This window comes from Simochromis diagramma, unplaced genomic scaffold (genome assembly GCF_900408965.1).
Source record: "Simochromis diagramma unplaced genomic scaffold, fSimDia1.1 OVJJ01000705.1, whole genome shotgun sequence".
Lineage (NCBI taxonomy): Eukaryota > Metazoa > Chordata > Actinopteri > Cichliformes > Cichlidae > Simochromis > Simochromis diagramma.
In genome coordinates this window covers 3864749-3885887 of record NW_024387448.1, presented here as the reverse complement: position 1 = coordinate 3885887, position 21139 = coordinate 3864749, and the positions used below count along the sequence as shown (strand labels likewise).

The following is a 21139-nucleotide window of genomic DNA, read 5'->3' as shown; positions in this document are numbered from 1 at the left end:
AGACTTTGCTCTCATGTGAAACATGATAACACGGCCAATCTCAGAGGAAGTGATGATTATTTCTTCACTGAAGCAGAGGTGAAAAAGCAGTGAGACAGTGGAATTTAACACATTCACAAACGTTTTCTTCTACCCACATAGCAAAATTGGTATGGCCCTGATCTGGCCCACACAATGTGCTTACATATGGCCCACATACCGCAAAGAATGGCGGCCCTTTGGTGGCCCAGATCTGGTTTGCCAGAGGTGGCCCACACATGGGCCAGCACAAGGCCAGTTGCAGACACACTGGTGGTCCTTTGCTGGCCCATGTGTGGATTACCTCTGGCCTACCTGATCTGGGCCACCAAAGGGCCGTCATTCTTTGCGGTATGTGAGCCATGTGTAAGTTGTGTGCAGCCACAGGCCAGTTGTAGACACACTGCTGGCCCTGTGCTGGCCCTAGATGTCAGCCTAATGTGTACCTTAATCAAGCCATGTAATAACATGTGCCGGAACATAATAGTGCCAAAGTAACATGACGAAACTCTGTTCAGATTGTGAATGGACTGATTCTTATATAGTGCTTTTCTTCTCTCCCGGATTACTCAAAGTGCTCTATCCAACATGCCACATTCACCCAATCATACACTTTCTCTACACCAAGTGCTTCCTAACTACATTCATACACAGACGTGCAGACTGGAGAAACAACTAACCTTCCGATCAGTAGGTGACCTGCTCTACCTCCTGAGCTACAGCCACTGGCAAAGATGAGTAAACCGTCACTAGGTTTTGGATAAAGTGTAAACTCACAAACCTGTCAAATCTGCATTTGAAACGTTGGCTACCATAGCAGTGTAGTATTGCAACATGGCATTTGGGTCTTCTAACTAAAATGGGAAAATAGGAACATAAACAGTGCCATCATTGCCAGACCTGGCCCACATCTGGTTGACATACACCCTGCCATGACACCAGTCAGTCAGAAGCGCTAGCTTGATGCCGGATCCAGGCCAGACCTGTTTTCTATAAGCCTGGGCCACATAACCCAAACCACAATCAAGCCAGATATGGCATGCCATTGCATGAACAGTGGCATCATTGTGAGACCTGGCCCATATCTGGATGACATACGTCTTATCATGCCAGAAGTCAACCAGCAGTGCCGGCTTGATACCAGATCCAGGCCAGACCTGCTTGCTATGTGGGTAGATGCTTCCTTGATTTGTCTTTGGCTGACCTGACCTGCAGTTCTGCTGCCAGCTACCAGGTGTCAGTTTAAGGGAATTGCATTCATGCAGTGTAAATTCAATGTGAGGTAAAACATTAACACAACGTGAATGTCTTTGTGATGATGATATAAAACCAGGACAAACAGATTCAGGGATAGCTTCTTTCCCAGAGCTATCACCGTAGTAAATAAGCACAAAAACAACTGAACCTATTCCATACTGTCACTGTCATTATATTATGCTGCTATTCATACTGTCATTATATTAATGCTGCTATCCTGTATATATTGTACATACTATTGTTTGAGTACTTACGATTGTTTTTTTTGTACTTTTTATATTTTACATTTATATTTATTATTGAAACTTGCACCAAGGGAGTGGCACTCCAATTTCGTTGTACTCTGTACAATGACAATAAAGGCTATTCTATTCTATTCTATTCTATTCTATTCTATATGTATCACTCTGAAAGCTGTAATGTGTTTTTTTTTTGTTAGTTTCACCACTTAAGCATTTTTCAACAGCTGACTAAAACATGAGGTGCTGAAATTATTCTTTGGCTTTCGGAAATCTAGTGTTTTTTAGTCAACTAAAGCTATTCTGATAATGTCTCAAACCTCAGCTGCACAGTGTAGTGCCAGTCCAGTCTGAGTGTATGAAATATCACTGTTAGGGTGTGTTTACATGTAAAGATCATGTTTTTTTTTTTTTTTTCAAAAAAGGTCACTTTGGGTCCATTAGTAGCTTTTATATTTTATCATGCAACTCAGCTGTTGGAGCTTAGCTAGTTGTCGAGCTTTACACTCCCAAAGACATATTGGATTCTTACTCTATGACAGTATTTTTAGCTTCATTAGAATTGCTGTATTCTCTTACAGTCCTTGGCATTGACCTGCGCACAGAACAGACTGAGAGAGATATCAGGTGGCTAACTCCTAGAACAACCTCACTCTCCTTTGCCCTGATGTCATCCTCAACTGCTCGTCATTACTTGGGCTGACTCTGAGGAAGTGAACCATAATGATGTGTTTGCTTCTGGTGACAAGGTCTAAGGAAGGATTTTGACTACATCCTTAACATTCTCATGAAGCTGGTCTGAAATTCTTTTAAGAAGGTGTGTGACCCTTTCATCATCCTGGCAACATCCAAATGAAGTGACTGTTTGCTTTGAAGATGGAACTAGATGACCTCGTCACCTGTACGTCACAAACTCAAATCCACCTCCACAATCCATCCATCAGAATATGCTTCTTTCTGTGCACCATGTTGGGTTCAGTGCTTCCACACATTCATCAGCAGCATGCGATGTATCAGGTGCTACCATGCCTCTCTTCTCCGTACTCATCTGAATTGCAAATTTCCTGAAAGGAAGAAGCTGCAAAGCAGCCACGAGCTGCAGAGTGCCCCGCCAGCCCAGACTCCAGGCTAGGAAGGAAATGAGGGGAGGGGCAGAGCAGCCAGCTGGTTGGTGAAAATATGACAGAGATGTACGTGCACCCAGTGGGATGATCTAGGACTCAAGCCACCAGAGCAGTTCACATTTATAACAGAGAAGGCACAAACACCTGCACACGGAACATGCAGGTGCGGTACATACATGCATACACACTCCACAAGAGATACACCGCATTTACGAAGGAACAAAGAGTAAGATGGTGCTATCAAGATAGTTAATTTTCTTCGTCAGGATGCTGGCAACGTCCCAGGCTGCCTTGTCCAAACAGTGATTTCCCCCCCAAAAAAACTCCACTGAGCTCTGTCTACAAAGCAAAAACATTGTATATTTATAGTACAAGATGGTGCAGGGCATAAACTGTTGTAGGCCAGTCTTTTTAATTGACAGTACAATTAATACAACTCAGTCCTTTTCCCCTTTTTTGGTGTTGTGAAGACAGCCTACGCAAATATGCTTCTAAACCCTTGGTCTTGGTGTGTGCATGTGTGGGAGTGGCATGTGATTGCTATGCCACTGTCCTTTGGGAGATAAGTCAGGGCTTTCTCAGCCTCTCTAATACAGAGAGGTGGTGATAACTAGGGCGATTCAGGGACGAAGAAGGGATAGAAGAGTAAGAAAGGAGGTGTGTGTGGGAGTAGTGAGAAGTGATTGACAGAGAATGGAGGAAGGATGAGGGTGGTGTGTGGAAGGATGATGGAAAGTCAAGGACAGGCAGAAGTGAGGAAACTGAAGGTAGGAGAGAGTTTGCTGTACTTGAGCAGTGCTCACAGTCTCTCACCCCTTAAGGCCAGCCTGCTAACACTGCATCTCCACAATTCTTACTGAATCAGTTCTGAATTATCTGTGCATGGGCTGGAAATGCTGCATTTCTTTAGTATGAGTCAGCTTCTTTAAGTATATTCATGAATATATATCTTGTCAGTCATTCAGTCATTATTTACTGCATTAGAATTCCAAAGAATTACAGCAGAAAATAATTGTAATGTAAAAAAATGAATGTAATTGTTTGGACAAGGACAATTGATCATTGCTGGGTTTTGAAAATTAAAAAGTGGTATCTTACTGAGGCACTTTTATAACTTCATCTACAGAAAGTAGCAAGACTTTATTTAAATCAGGCTTGTATTGGAGGCTGGCCTTTATTTTTAATTCCTTCTGTTTGTACGTCTGTAAAAATCCTCAACTTTATGTACTCCCATTTCCCCCTTATCTCTTTACTGCATTGTACTCTTCACTGTTTCCCACAGAATTAGATTCTATTTTTAGCAGGAACAGGGATTCATGCACTCACACACATGCATATGTGAATGTGTAAAATTGTAAAATAGCACATTGTTTACTTTGCACATTGACAATAGATAACGGATCGGATCGACTTTGTAGCCTTAGTGAGCTGTGCAGCACATGTGCCAGTCCTCCACCGGCTGCAGGTTCTGGTAGCCATCCAGCTGACAGTGGATCTAGTGTCCTTCTGCACTTGAAGATATAGGTTTATCTCCAGGACAAAGGATTAGAAATACAAGATGGGAAACTACTACCCATCTACAGCTAATGGTTAGTAGTGCCTAATTTTTAAGATGCAAGCGAAGGATTTCTCATAAATCAGTCATGGCTGGTGTTTTTATGTCAGACAACTGAGAACAATTTAAAAAAAATATTAAAATGAATCTTCCAATTTATTAGGGCAACTGTTCTGCAGCCCTCCTAAGCTTAGTTTTGTGTAGATATTGAACATTTCCTGTATATATTTCAAAATAAAAATCATCTAGAAAGCCTTTATTTACAGTAACCCTTCATAACAAGGCTTGTGTGTGCTGCATGGTGGACGGACTCATTTGTTAGGTTTGTGCGCCTCTCTGTCAGTCAAAGGCTGAAATGTGCCCCAGCCGGTGGAAACAGTCTATAAGTGTTTGGATTTGTAGTTGAGTGTGTAAACGATATTAGAGACAGAACTATTCCTATCAGATGAGCTGAAAGTAGTGCCTGAAAGAAAAGCATATTGCTCACATGTTGCACCATCCTGCCTGTGTTCCTCTATGAATCTGTATTCCTCTCGAGATACTCGCTGTTTTTAGGTTTCTCATTATTAGTCATACATCTTTAAACAAACCACACTGTAACCTCCACTCCTTTATTGGTTTTACATGTACAGTGGAGTAACCCATTAGACTTTTTATGTTTTAGCCTGATTTTAGAAAATCAAAGAATCATTTAGTCCAGCCTAAATAATAGAGCCAATGCAAAAATCCAAACTCAGAGATGTTAACAAAATCCAAAAAAGAGCAACAGGCCAGGAGAACACAAGCGAGGACAATCTATCTATACATGAACACAGACGCAGAGAGAAATCAGAGGAAGTGGAAACACTCGAGAAACTACTCATCTTAATATCAATCAGATGACACACAAAGAGAAATAAAACTAAAATCCAGGTACAAGATAGACACGCCTACCAAAATAAAATAGCACATACCATAACAGGGAGTCACTTAACAACATAGAGACAAAGACTTGACAGGTTACAGTTTAGACCAGAATAATCTAAAATAAAGAATCAGTTATAAATTACAACTCTAACCACTAACAGAAACAGAAAATCGATACATATCTTTCAGCATTCCTTTCCACATGTGCAATCTGCCAATGCCATAGTTAATAATAATATGCTAATTAACCCCTCTTCCATCACAGAGGCAGGCTTTGAACTGAGTGCTGTTTACGAATCAGATGGTCCTCAAAAAAGTGATTTTACATTTTTATTTCAAATTTGTCATTTTACATGATTTTTGGCCCAGAGCAGACAGAGGTGTTGATGGAGCATGATAGAGCTTTAACCTGGATTTGTGAATAGCACAAAAACTGACCTGGGTGGCATGAAATGTGAACTGTATTTAAAGGTTAGTATTAGCTCTTTGTCAAAAATAGTGTGGACTGTAAAGATACAAATCGCTGATAGCTGAGGGAGTAATGTCTCCCTTGCTACTTCAGTCTACAGTGTGCATGGCAGAATGTCCTTGGGCACGATACTGAACCCCAAGTTGCTTTCTGATATGTTCATCGGAGTATGAATGTTAGATTTAAAGGACTTAAGGTGATTGATGCTGTATGAAGTGCATTGAGAGCTCGAATAGAGTAGAAAAGCACTAAGAACATTTAGTGATGTCTAAATTATATCAAATCCATGTTATTAATGCGACGTATTTGATCCCTCTTAAGGCTGAAATATAGTTGTTGAGTTGTCATCTTAATTCTAATGCTCTGACACTTCTTGTTAGTTGATGCAGACATTCTTGTTATAGAGACACGATCAATTCAAGCTCTACTCTCTTGGTCTATCATCCTCCATGTCACCGTCCTGTCTCTGCTGATTCTGGATTTCTAACTGATCATAACTACCACCTCCCAGCCAGCAGACCTCCACACCCACTGCTTGATCCACATGGAAACATCATGTTGTTGCCCAATGATCATGTAGCCAGTAATTTTATTTCCTGCTGGACCTTCGTTGGACACTCTGACATGCAATCTGACAAACAGTGAATTTAATTGAACTGAGATTATGTTTAAAATATCAGATCCTGTCATTTAAAACCCATTAAGAATAAAAATTATTCATAAAAAAGCAATTGACCAATAAAAATACCAAAGGCATTTGAATCAAAATGAGAAGAAAGACCAATGAAATAAAATCACTACGAGGCAGAAATAATATAAAACACTTATTTGCACTAGTAAATTAGCTAATGAATGTCCCAGACCAACGAGAAGTTAAATAAAAGCGTGCTTTAAAATTGTGATCCTCACCTTCCTCCTGCTTTAATCTTTTCTTGGCTGTTATTCTTCCTTATTTGGGGAAAACCTTGTACCCTGCATTCTGGGAAATGATGCTAACGGGGATTCTCAACGCATTCAAATATGATGAGAAGGGGTGCAATCCGGTTTCTCGTGCTCCACAGGCATCAAACAAAGCTGAAATGTCAAACCTGTTGCCTGAATTATTCAAGGTGCACCGAGTTCTACCATTAGTGAGACGGGGCTGTCACTCCCAACTTGTCATTTTTCAGCTTGAGGGGTTACTATTGTGATGAAGTATTTTTAACCTGACCTAAGGTATTGTTTTCATATTTACACATTAGCAGTCAGCCAAATAAAATAAATCAAATCAAGGCAAAAACAACAAAACAACAACAGCATAACATGTGGGTCCAAATGGGATGCCAACCCACAATCTACAGGCTAATAAACCTTGCTATGTATGATGCATGAAGGCACGAACCCTTAAAAATGACTTGGCGTGACGCATAACAGCAATGAGATGAAAACACACTGGACAAGTATGGAAGAAGAATGTGTTGTCAACTAAGTCTGTTACTAGATTGCCAGAATGTTACAGTAGGGGCTGGTCACAGGTGTAGAAACTCCATGATAGGCACTGACACCCTCATCACCACATTGTACCAGAGCACACACAGCATCTCACATTCTCCTTCTCTCTCTCTCTCTCTCTCTCTCTCTCTCTCTCTCTCTCTCTCTCTCTCACACACACACACAAATAATAATATCAGTAGACTCATTTCAGCTTTTGATCAGCACCATGGGGAACAACTGCAGTCAGAGGTCAGAGGAATGGACACATTTATCTAAGCTACACTTAGAACACACACCATCTACTTCAATTAGGCTACAACAAGTTTAGCTTTGCTAAAACAGCATAAAGAGTGTGATGTCTATAAGCAGGCAACAAACCAGAGGAGGCCAGCCCATTATCCAAAGGTCGTCACAAACTGACTGGATGGGTCACTGTATAACAAACATTCTCATTTACGTTCGTCTTCGAACAATTGTTTCCAGTGAACGAGCTTCTTGATATATCGCACGCACGCACGGACACACACACACACACATGTTACAACGTGAGTGCATATTTCACCATAGAAGCGGTAAAAGAAAACCCACTAGCCCATCAGAGCTTTATTTTTTGGGCCTTGCACTCAGCAAGGTCATTGACAACACTTTTCAAATCCAAAGCCCTGGTTGTGCACTCATCCTGCTCCATCTCTTCTTTCTCTTCTAAGAACCAGTTCTTTGCTTTGCTTGCTAAACATACTGTAATTATATTCCCACTGCACCCGGTAACTACTCTGTAGGACACTGAAAAACAAATCATTGCATAGTTAGTGTTAGTGGGTTTGTGGGCAGTTTGCACAAATGAAAGGGAGCAACGTCAGCAAGTACAACTAATATTTCCCAGCAGGCCTCACTGCCATCGAAACTTTTCAGAAACGATGTCTGGTTGAATCAGTGGAACTCTAATAATGTGATCCCTTCACTGTAACGCTGTGACTGTGAGAATCCTGTCTAAAGAGGAAGAGGACCATCGATAGTCGTTTTGATGGGGCCCCTCCTACCAGCTGGCCTGCTGGACGTTACACCTTTCAGTCTGGTTTCACTAGTGAATTAAAAGCAATTAAAGCATTAATTAAAGGAAATTAAATTAAAAGCATTAAGTTGACATGAGAGCCGCTGCATATCACTGTATATTTTTACAGTTACTGACTGTCACAAGCAGGACAGATTTTTTTCTTCAGTTAATGATTTCATCAAGTTTTGTCACTTGCTGCCTTGTGTGTTTCCGCTCTGGGATTTTAACTGAAAATATGAGAACAGGTGGATGAAAATGTACCTGCAGGTCTGCTCCTTTCCCCACTCCCTGTTTCATTTTTTGGTCTCACAAAGCCATGTCATTATTGATCATACGGCCCACTGCATTGCTTCGGGCTGCTGAGCTTTTCATAGGGCCAGTGTACACACACCATGGCCTCCTATTGAACCTTTGAAAATGCCCAGGGCACTGCAAAAGACAAGGGGAGGTATATTAGTGTGTACTTGTTTATCTATCTTTGTGACAACCTGTTTGGTGTATGCTTTAGTTTTGATCAAAAATAAAAACACGTTGGAACAATATCTTTGGTATTTTTTTGGTATTATTGACCAAAATACCAAAAAAGGTTGCATTGCTCTAGTTAATTGCAGCAGGGATTTAAATAAACCTGAATTGAGTTGAACTGTTTAAATTAAATCCTGGCTATTTCCTTTCTACTTGCTTAGTGTTATTCTCATTCTGGACGATGTCAGCGTGTCTATTTTATTATCTCTCTTGTTGAAAACGAAAATACATGAAAATAAATAAAAATACATCAAATAATATGACAAATATTTTACATTTGCACTACAACCTCAGAGTTTCTCATGTTTAACTAAATGTTTTTGGGATTGTTTAAGGCTTTGAAGTTAGAAAAAACCTTATATCCTTGTAATTTGTTCACTAATTAATAAAGATAGTAAATTGTTTTCCTCGACAAATATATTAACATTCGTTATGTTCTTCCTTTTTCCTGGACACAAAGTTTCAAGAATAAATCACAACACTTCCCATTTCACACATAAAAACTACAGAAGAGGATTAGGAATTTTGAGAAAAACATCAGAATTCTGAGATTAAAGTCAGAATTCTGCAGACTTTTTTTTTTTCACAATTCTGACTTTTTCCTCAGAATTAGTTTTTCTCAGAAGTCTGAGAAAAAGGTCAGAATTCTGAGATCTGTCTGATACAACAAATGAAATACACCTTCAGTCTTCAGAAGGACGTTTTTTGTGGAACCTTTTTCAACAATATTTAATTGATAAAAAGGGAAACAAATATGTGTTTAGATGGCTGCATGCAGCTTCATTTTACACTGTGTTCTGTGTTACTATTTTATTTCAATTTCATACATTTGTTTTAATATTATTACAAAAATAGTCCATATGCCAGTTTTTTTCTTTAGCATTGTGCTTTCCATACACTTCCACTTTATGTAACTTTACGTAATACAAGTCTGCTTGATTTGAGTGTTTAGAATCATTACACTGTTTGTTAAAGGCTCCGGGAGCTTAGACTATGGAGATAAACAATGTTAATGTTCATCTGCTTAAACAGACTGAGCGCACACACACTCACACACACTAATGCACTAACTCACAGGCAAATCCACATCCTGGTGTACATATACGTAAAAAGCAGAACACATATAAAAATATAACACACATACAAGTTAATGGCTAAACACACATAACAATACAAACAGCTCACAGGGAGAAATGTAATGTTCTGTGTTTTGAAGAGTTATCCGGATGTGCTTCCAGCATCACCATGCTGCCAAGTGTGAAGACTGTTTTTGTGTGACAAGCATACCTCTGTTCATGGGGTGGAGATCTGTAAATCAACCTGAGACTAAACAAGGTTTATTTCAAATACAAATTACAGTTACAGGACCAACGTACCGTACAGTCGAGCTATATTCCTGTGCAACAGTCAGTGCACTGAGTTTGAGGGTCAATACAAATCAAAGGTGATAATGATGTTGGCAACGTCTGCTGTGCAGCATTAGATTTAAAAAGCTGTTCTTGATAAGTGTTTTCATATGACATTAATTCAGTAACACTTTCTTGTCAACTTAGAAATATGTTTATACAATAAGCTACGTTTCTGCCAGTGCATTACCGCCCTGAAAGCCCATTACATCTAAGACTTTGTCTCACTCTTTTACAGTTTCAGATCACTGATGCACAGGTTGAGGTGTAGATTTGATGGTAGCATTGCAGCATCTTTATGCTTTTTTTGTTGTAGGTTTGCTTTGTGCAAGCTTTAGCTTGTAGGCAGATGGCTTCATAGTTGGTAAACAGGGGAGTTCATGGTGGACTCAGTAACTGCCAGGTTACAACAAGTGCAGCAGTGATGGTTAAATATCGACAGCGGTTCTGCTGAAAGTGGAAAATGAGCTCCACCTTGTCTTTTCCTGTCTTTGCCGGTGTGGAGAGGAGCTCTATGCACATACACACATACACAACGTTACTCTTCTGTCTGAGACAACACACAATTAGCACTGTAGCAGGAGAATATGGCAGAGTTGTTTTGGAATCTGTTGCAGCAGTGGGGCGTATTATCCATGGAGACAACACATGGAGACTGAGTGATGTGGACAACTGCCTGTGGTGCAGAGACATTGAACGCAGCATGTCTGGTTCCAATAGTGTTCTGTCACTTCCTAAAAGGCTTCCATAAAACTGAGCTGTAACAATTTTTAATGTGATAACATGAGGCATGTCATAACTGTATCTTATTGACCTTATAATGAACTTTTTTTCAACTTGAACTTTCCTTCATATCATGTTATGTTGATTAATCAAACCCTGTCATATCTTAAAGACCTTGTTGACCATATTATCCCTGTAGAGCACTTTGTACTGAGACCAAAGAGTTTCCACGCCTTCAGCTTTCAGACCCCTCTCTTGTGGAACCCTCTCTACATTTAACATTAGACTTCAAACTTTGCTTTTCCTTTGCTTATAGTTAAGGCTGGATCCTGAACCCTCCCTTAGTTACACTGCAATAAGCTCACACTGCTGAAGGACTTCTTGTGATACTCTGAGCACTTCTTCTCCACTGAGCTCTTTTCACTCCCCAGGTGCTTGTGTATTACTGCTGCATGCTATAAAATTGTGCCTTCTCTCTTCTGTTGTGTGTTTTCCTTTTTCTTTTCTTTATCCCTCACCTAGTTGTGACAGATGACTGGCACTTGCTGAGCCTGATTCTGCAGGAGCAGAAGGGAGTTTCCTTCCCACCATCACAAATTACTGGCTCATAGCTGATAATCTGATTCTTGGACTTTTCTCATAAATAAATACAATTGAACTCAACTCAATTAAATCCTGGCTTTTTGCTTCTTTTGGTGTTATTCTCGGTATTCTGAATATATGAATATCACTGATTTTGAATGATGTCAAAGTGTTTCATTATCTGTCTTGTTCAAAAACAAGATGCATGATAATAAAAATATTTTACAGTTGTTATTTTTATAACAACTATCTATCCCACCATTGTCCTTAATATTAAACCCATCCTTATGAAGCTTTATCAACTTTGAAGGATGGTAGTGTACTCAGAGTTTTAACTGAGATTTCACATATTCAGAATGTTTTGGGATTGTTTAAAGTTTTGAAATGAGAAAAAGTCTCATATCGTATTCACTAATTAAAAAATGTGTCATAGCTTAAAATTTTAGAATTTATCCCAAGTTGATTAATAAAGAGAGTGAATTGTCATCCTCAACAAATATATAAACATTCATTATGTTCTTCATTTTTCCTGAACACAAAGTTTCAAGAATAAATCACAACACTTCCCATGTCACATATAAAAGACTGATTGATTAACCAGATATTAAAAGGTACGATCACAGTGAAAGGAGCAAAGTGTTGGCCTACCGCTGCAGGCCCAGAGAATGAGCTGTGCCAGTCGCCCTCATTTGTCATGCTGATTTTTAGAGCACTTTTTTAAACAGACAAACCTGAGAGTCAGTGAAGCTTGTAATTGGCTTACAGCAGCTGCAGGTCCTTGTGGGAAACAGTGGAACAATAAGCTTTATGCAGCAACACATATGCGAGGTCTAAACACATTATATGCTGCCGTGTTGTACAATGAAGAGAGAAAGTGACCTGAGAAGAAAGAAATGAAATGGACTATTCAGTCGATATGAAGAGATGGAAGGATGTGGCCTGAATACTGTCTCCTCTGTCATCGATACCATCGGCTTCCTTTCTGACTCCCATTGAAGCTTCTTCTGTTTGTCTGAATCCCCGTGTCTCCTTTGTTCTACCTACTCCCTTCATTCATCCAGACCAGAGAGATCGGGGTTATGTAATGGAGTCCTGTTCCTCGTGCTGCCGTCTTGTGTGCATTAATGAGCCGGCTTGTCTGCAGAAACAGAGATGGGGGAAATGGGAAAATAGAGAAACATGAAAGCAACAAACCTTGATCCCCGGAGAATTTCATGTTTCATGTTACCTGCATATTTTAATGGAGTGTGTTCAGTGCCACTCTTTCTCGGGGATGCAGTCAGCAGTGCATTCAAATATACGCCGATTTTGTACAGTGCCTATGGAAATGTTAATACCTAAAGAAAAAACAAATCAAAGTTAAACACAATACAAACAGTTACAGTGAGTGACAGATTTCTTTCTCATAGTGAGACGAACACGCTATGCCCCATTAAGAGAAAATAAAACTAAAATGGAGTAAAAATGTGTTTTACATTTCCCTGCTGTTCAAAATAGACCTGCCAGTAGTAAATACAAAGCTCTCCAAGGGAACATTTCATTTTAATATACAACCTAATTATTGGCTTAAAAAGTTTTCAAATTAAAACAGACAGAAACAGAAAGTCGAATACGTGTACATTTTGAAATCATTTTTCATTTTTCATTTATGACATTTATGTGCCTCATGCGCACATAAATGTCACTAGTTTTTGTTTCCGTACCCATGTGTGAGCTGAGAGAAGACATTTTACAACTCTTAACAAAACGATTGTTACAGGAGGGCTTGTAATTATTTTTGTGGAGCTTCAATCAGCACCATCCAGCTACAGTATACAAAGAGCTGTCACTACTACCAGCTACAGTAATAAGCCAGCTCCTCATCCAACCCTGTCATCTAGAAGTTACATTTCTTCACAACATGTGAAAGTGAAAAAGGATTAGCACGATGACAACACTGTTAATTAACCTCTTCTACTCTGGAGGACTTTGTGCTGGGACTAGGCTGCACCTATTTTAAAAAGCCATTTGTTATGAAAGTTGCCAAGCCTGGCACATTAACTGAAGAGGTGGCCTGGCACGGCACAACAGTGAAAGAATGAGGGGATGTAGAGTGGCTGTGCTTCATTTCTGTTGGATCAAAACTGGAATAGTTTTTGCAACACTCATTGTTAAAAAGGTGTTATTTACTCTGTATTATATATGTTTGATTAGCCCCAACTGAAAAAGACGACGAGAAGTGACAAGGAGTACTGACACTCTTTTGCTTCCACATGTCTCCTATTTGTACAGGACTGTACATGTGTACATTTAGCCCATTATGGAAAAACAAAACAAATGCAGACAAAGAATATGCAGTAAAATCTACTTTATACACTTATGTAACCATAAGCATGAATCTTTTCTTCACCTTATGTCAGATGGTATTTGTTGGTGATGGTATTTGCTGTCAAACCTAACCAGAGGCATATGAAACCTCTTGTCTGTGAAGGATCAGTATAACCATTATACTGTGTCTCTGCCTCATCTGGCTTAATTTAATCTAAAATAGGGAATTAGGCTAAGTGTTCACATGAAGGTGGATACCAATTTGGTCAGGGTTTTATAAACCAAATATGACCATGTTCACATAAATGAAGATCTGTATGGCTACTCACAAAAATATCATGGATGGATGATAATATCATATCATCCATCCAGATGGCCGCAGGGTGGCTATCCTATCCTGGACATGTCACCAATCAGAAACAGGCTTTCTTATTTACATCTGAAAAAAATTGAGACCAAGTGTCTTGATTGGTTCTCTGTTATTACTTTTTGTTATAATGTAAATGTATAGTGAGAATTAAACACTGACACTATAAAAGGTGGACGTAGCTATTGTGACATGGTTGCTGAAGTCCCGTTTTGAAGACTTTAAGTAAGCATTTCTGCCATCGCCATCTTGGTTGCAAAAATTTAGAAGACAAAGGGTGGAATGTGTAACCGCATGCTCATTGGCTAACAGCTTGTGGTTGACAAGTCGTTAGCCAACCTAAGGGTTTGTTTTTTTCGCTAAATGAATGAATGAGCACAGAAACTGAGCAGAAAACGGTTTCTTATAGACTTCCATGGGACAGGACGTCTTTTTGCAAAAATGATCGCCATCTGGTGGTTTCAATGTAGAAAAACCTACTATTCAGATTTAAGGCACTTCTGCATTTGTTTTGTTTTTCTCTGAAGCTGCATTCATGTTTTATACTGCATATACAGTATCATTAAATAGGAAATTGTGTTCTATTCAACATTTGTAAAATCCTTATAACAGAACTGAAATATGGCAAAAATCATAGACAGAGGCTGACTTCAATGGCAGTCAGCTTCTCACATTAAAAAATTTCCTGTCGAGCCTTCTGTGGGAAAATTATTACTAAATGTAGATCAAGCTACATTTGTTTTGACTTATTTTCTGTTTTATCCTAGAAACTGCATCTCTTTTCAAATAAGGAAAAAATGCACTTTACCTCTTCATGAAAATGAATTTATTAAGAGGTGCAGCAGTAAAGTGCATTTAAATTCACTTAGGGCTGCACAATTAACGAAATTTTAATCTTGATGATAATTTTGGTTTCCTAAAATTAAATAAGTACAATCGAGCCACATTTTAAATGCATCCTCTGCCAAATTACATTTAAAGGAAAAGCAAATCACTCTCACTAAATCTGTGCACCCTATATGTGCAGCTTGACGTTAAAAAACAGATACACACAAAATTAAAATGTCTGGCACTGCAGAAGGTGAAGAGCTTGTCCCTCAAAGCTGATTAAAACCCATCGTTTGGAGTTACTTCAGATTCTCTGACAAACAAGCAGCGTGTTTGTCAGAGAATCTGAGATTGTACTTATACATATTATCTCTGACTTGAAATTAATATTAGTGGTTCGTGTGGAGGGCTGGCTAAAAGAACACAGAGCTGCCCGGCCTGAAATGTAGGCCAGCCCACAACATACCCAAGTGTCAGTTTTTTCTTGTTTTCTCACCACTTTCTCTCTGAGACAGATCAAGCTGCAGGCAGTGGCTGAGAGGGAAAGTGGAGAGATGAATGCTTGTAAACGAACAGTAAAACTCTGTGTTTCCAACAGCTGTAAAATGCCAACAAATCATGATATTCTGCTGAGCTCAGGTTCAAAGTGGAAGAAACAGTGAGAGAATCTTTATTCATAAGCTCGTTCACCCACCACACTTAAAACCAGGTGTAAAACAAACAGCATGGCAGTCCGACTGGCTCTGACTTGGTGATACATTCAGTTTGAGGAGGACCTGTAACTCTTGAATTTAAAAAAGTGTCTATTTGCAGCTAAGCTGCGCGTGGCTGCTACATTACTTATTGACTGCAGGCTACTCTTGCCATTTTTGGGCAGTATGAGAATCAGCGTGATGTCTTACTGGTGAACCTCCAGCTGGGTAAGTGTGGGCATCTGTCAGCAGTAGAGAGGAAGACATCAGCTCAGATGAAGGTTGTGATGTAAAATGTCCTATAGGACTCTGTGTGTCTTCCTTCCTGGGCTGTATGCTGATGAGAGAGATCAGGTGGCTGGCACAAACCTTCACCATTAACAGCTGTACTTGTGGATCATTACACCATTAGGTTTCGTGGTGTCATGCCTATTAGGAATAGAAATCAATTTTAAGGTTGTTTAATGAAATTACAGTAGAAGACAAACAAAAAATATATTATTATTTATGCTGAAGTAAGCATGAAGTGAGAGTTGAGGACAGCGTTAATTTCACTGACTATCAATTTTCTTAACAGTTTTGTCAATAACCACAATGACCATGACAGGTTTTATTGTCTTGATTACATGCTCAATCATCCAGGTAAGTAAATCCCAAAAGTTGATTCTGTTCATCTGGACGTAACGTTTTCAGTGGGAGAAATGTTTTGTCACTCATCCAAGTGACTTCTTCAGTCTTTTCTTTCAGGTTTTATTAATTCCCAGAAACCTAAGACTAATTGTGATACACAATAAACTACAGCAGTAAAACCAGCCTCTATAGATCTGACCTCTGTGCTATATACTTGGGTCTTGTGGACTTCTTTGGACTGGGCCTGTTCCAGCATTTGTTGTGCTCGGGTAGGCTGTTGTCTTGGAGTTCCTTTGCTATGGGATGGGCTTGCTTGGTCCATACTGTTCAGGTAGGCCCCACCATTAAAAAAGCAATTGTTAGTCCAGAAGGGTTTTTTCCCCTATCAGCTGGTAGGATATGTAGCAGTGTTCAGTATCATCCTGTAACTTCTCCAGAGACGACCTCATCCTGCAGCTGGATGTACTCCCATTTCACAATCTTTTTAAAACACACACTTACAAAGTATTTCGCAGTTTGGATAAAAACATATAAAAAATAACATATATAATAAAATAAAATAACACACGGTCTTTCATTCATTCCTGCATAGTCACTCCAACACAACCACATCAGGAGAAGAAAAAAGCCACAGATGATATACAAAAGATTAAAGAAAAGTTAACCAGTAGAAATGAGTTTTCAACAGTCTTGCAAAACAAACCAGAGATTCAGCCGACATATGTAGGCGCTACAACCTCAAAAGCTTGATCACCTCTGGTTTTAAAATAAAGGTATGAAGCAGTTCGGATCAGATGTGTAGCTGCAGTTTTGAAGTCTCAGTAGCGCTGCTGTATATCCAGGAGCCTTTCCATCTAGGGCTTTATATTATTGTTAGTAAGGTTATTAATCATTTTTTAATGATTTCCTTTTGTTTGAGAGATCTGCTGCAGAATACATGAGAGATTAATCCAATATGTTGATGTGCTTACTGTCATTGAGCCTGGCTGTGGATTATGAAGTTGTTGGGCAGTTGTGTAGATGACAGCAAAGCACCGTTCAACAGGCTGTGGAGCTCATTTAGCAGGTTTCTGTATCTGTTACCAGTGTTACTTAGCACAGATTATTCTGCTGAAAAGGTTACCAAAGAGTTGTTCTTAAAATAAAGGTTGACATTTTGGACTTGGTAACAGCAGACAAAGGATAAAGGTTATTCCTTCTCTTTACAGGTTCCACCTTTAGCAAGGCACTAAAGGCCTTCTTGCCTTCTTAATGTGGTGCGTTGTGGTAAACTGAGTCTGTCAAGGTGCCTCCCTTTGGGTAAACAAAAGGTTAACAAATGCACAATATGGCCTCTTCCATGAGCTGGTTTAAACAACTTCTGCTGCTCGATGCTGCCGAGTGTATCAAACACTGAGGTCTCTTCTGTTTGTTCCAGTCGTTCTAGCAATACTTTAGAAAAGTGTGCAAAACACATACACAAAAGGTATGACACAGCGAGGAAGGGCAAAATTAGTCCAATAGAAAGACCCATCACAAAGGGTAAAACTGCTGCTGTTTTCTCAATGAAACCCCTATTTCTGTGTTTGTGTCATTGTGGATCATGTCCACAGTGCAGGGAGAAAAAGAAAGTGTGTGCAGGCCTGTCTTTACAGCTCTTTGTCAAGTTCTGGTATTGAGTTATCCATCGGAATAATATTTTCTGGGTCGATGTGACGCCTGAGCAGTTTTATCCTTTGCACTGCGGCCCCCATCTTTGACCTTCATCTGACCTGTCTTGCTATTCATACAAAGCATTTTTGCCAATCGAGCACCAGCCGAGCTACACAGAATGGGAAGGGTCCCCCCCCCGTCATTCTTTTCTGTTACTGAGATGAACTCAAGTGTTTAATTCAGTGATTTCACATTCACTTTTGGCCTCCCATTCATCTTTTCCCCTGCGATATTAAAACTGTAAAAATGTATTAGAGTGAACATGGCTGAAGTAGTTTGGGAAAAAAGAAGCTTTAATAATATTTCATTTTAGGCTGATAAAGTTTAATTATAAACCAAGTCAAATATGTAACCTGTTGATGTTCAGTACAGCTTTGCCATGCTCTCTTTTCACCAAAGAACAATAATCCCGTGTCTCCCTGCCGTGTTGTGCCCGTATGGTTTAAGACTTCTACAGTGTAAAACTGCTAAATAAAAAGTAATCTACAGTCAAATGCTTTAGGAGGTTTTAACCCACATCTCAGTTTTAATCAGTGAGTGCTGCTGGCTCAGGTGTGGAGAGACAGCGATGTGTAAACAAGTGGTTGATTATGAGGGGAGATGTTGTTTTGTGGTGGATATGAATAGCCTTTTAAAGTATGGCTGGTAGGCAGAATTGATTTAGATGAGTGTCACTTTAATGATAAAAAGAAGAACCCCTTTGCATCAACATAACAATGGCCTTACGTTATACAATCACTGGAAACTCTTCTGCCAAGATGGGCCTTCAATGGAAACGATTTAAAGCTTGGTATGATTTGTTTTTTGTCTCAAAACTGTCCACAAAAATTCATTTTATCTGTGGAAGCAAGAATGCTGCAAAGGAAGCCCCAACCAAAATAAAAACAATATCATTTATTACCATTTATAACACTCCAAGATCGCAAACTGTCACAAAGGCAGCTCACTCTCTGTGCAGTATTTACTATTAAGGTTGTATTTTCGATATATTCATTCTGTTTTCTTTGTTCTTTTTAAAGTACTTTTAGAAGTTAACAGTGCAAAACTCAAACTTTACTTTGATTATACAGACATCATGTGGGAGCGGGTAATGGATAATAATCAAAGGTATTGAATTACTGGGCATGAATAACTAGGCAGCTCGTTCTCATTCTGTTGATAAAATTAAAGATATAATACATCTTTGGCGTCAACTTGAAAGACAGGCAGATGTGAAATGTAAAAGTGACAGATGTCAGGTTTGACAGATTGATCAGAATTAATTTGAAACTTTTTGAATTATTATGTTTATGGACAGAATGACATGAATGGAATTGCCACAAAAACATTCAGGTAATAAACTGAGAGCAAGTTTCTGCTCTCACGGTTGTAAACTACTCTGGCAGACGCAGTCCCGGTTCTGTCCTCCAGCTCATGGCAGATCTTCAGAGCAGAAGATGAAAGAAATATTGTAGCCAGTTCAAGATGGCAGAGTTGGAGTCTGTCTGACCACAGGACAAGAGGCTCGAGACAGCTGATTGGCACGGAGAACGCCACAGCAGCGTCCTGCTCACATACATGGAAGGCTTTGGAGCTGACCTGTTAGCAGCAGTTGAAATTTCAAAATGAGAGCAATGAGATTATTGACTAGATTAAAATACAAAAGAAATGATAAAAGATAACTGGGTGGGCAACCTACCTCAACCCGAGCCTTTCTGTGGAAAATACTGTAAAATCCTTCAACCATGCTTTGATTTCAAAGGGCACACACTCTAAATCAGTGCAATACACCAGTAATCCAAATTGAATTGTGAGATTCCCACAGAGCCCCTCTTTCATTGCTCTTTCTCCACCTCTTAGCTGATTGCTGGTCAGTGACCGTTGAAGGTTTCCAATTGATGCTGTGAGTGCTTTAGGGCTGGTGTTAGCAAAGAGTTCATTTTGTCTTTCTGTCCTTGTCCAGCAACCTTTTCCTTGTCCATGGATTAACCTCCTGACAACCCACCAAAGATAGTTTTAACTTGCACAGAATTTGTCAACTTGATCCTTTCCAAAGGACCAGAACTGATTACATGATTAATATACTTGTAGAAACTTGCCGAAGGTCTATCAGCTGATTCTATTCCCCCCTCCTAGTCTCATAGTTTTTTCATCTTCTGCAGAAATGGTTTGAAAATGTGCATATTTGCTTTTTATACGCTGAACAGCTGAGAATAACAGCTTGGAGTCTCTGAGGTTTTAAAATGAGGTCTTCCTTTATTAGGGTTCCATCTTTCCTTTCTAAAATCCCTCCCCATCACGTGGGATCATGTTTAGTTCAGGGTTTTTTTTTTTCACTTTAATTATAACTAAAGGTGGCATGGCGGTGCAGCGGTTAGCACTGTTGCCTCACATAAAGAAGATTCCTTGGTTGAAACCCCTGCCTGAGTTTGGATACAGCAGTCCTTTATGGCAACTCCACAAACATTTTGGAGTTGAACAGCTTGTCTAAGAAGGGTTTCCATCCTGATTCCATTCTTCTTCTTCTTTTTGTTTGCTGCGTCCTTTTTGTTTCTTTCACTTTTTTAATCTGATTCCTTTATGGTGCTTCCGTTACTGTGTACATGTACACGTGTAAGCATGAACCTGAATGTCAGTGCACAGTGGAGGCTGTAATTGAGTGCAGGCTGACAGGCACAGAACGAACACCTGCCTCATGCTGTCAGCTCTGGTAACATGTCTAAAACCTTTGTTTCTAACAATATTTACCCTGCCTGCTGCAACACTGCCGTGTCGCCATGCGTTAGAAAACCACAATGCACGTTCAACACCAAATCTGCTTTGCACTTTGGTCTCTCCCTGACTTTGATGTGACTGATTACTTTAGCCGGAAAGATAAATCTTCATTTTTCTGGCACCTGACAGGTGTTTGAAAAAGTCAGAATCAAAGGTTACCTCATAGGTGGACAGGGGATTATTAAGGGATGCCAGAATTCACCACTCACCCTTCTGTTGGCTAAGTGCAGTGAAACGCCGGGGACAGGAGCTGCCCACTCGGCACGCTCAAACTGTAACACCTCCTTCCTACCCTTCTTTCTCTTGACAGCCAGTGCTGGATTTATTATCAAATTTAAATACCATTTAATCATCCACCGTAAAATCACCTTTATGTTCCATTTCATTATCACATTTCACCTCAGTGCAGCAGGCTGGTAGCTCTTCCTCAGGTAATTGAGTAGGTTTACAGGACGAACAAGGACACTCAAACCGAGCCAATTCCGCTACGCTTGGTGCGTGGGGAAAAATGATCAATATCCTTTTTGTGAAATTTTTG

At 39.6% G+C, this 21139-nt stretch overlaps 1 protein-coding gene and 1 long non-coding RNA gene across 3 annotated transcripts in view; both read left to right on the top strand.

Annotated features, from left to right (window-relative positions):
• LOC120722674 (kelch domain-containing protein 8B) overlaps positions 1–21139 on the top strand; it is a 185716-nt gene that overhangs the window by 124877 nt on the left and 39700 nt on the right. The window lies entirely within an intron of this gene.
• Positions 1680–20611, top strand: LOC120722678. Its single transcript, XR_005693564.1, has 2 exons — positions 1680–19212; positions 19291–20611. It is a non-coding gene; the product is annotated as an uncharacterized LOC120722678 (long non-coding RNA).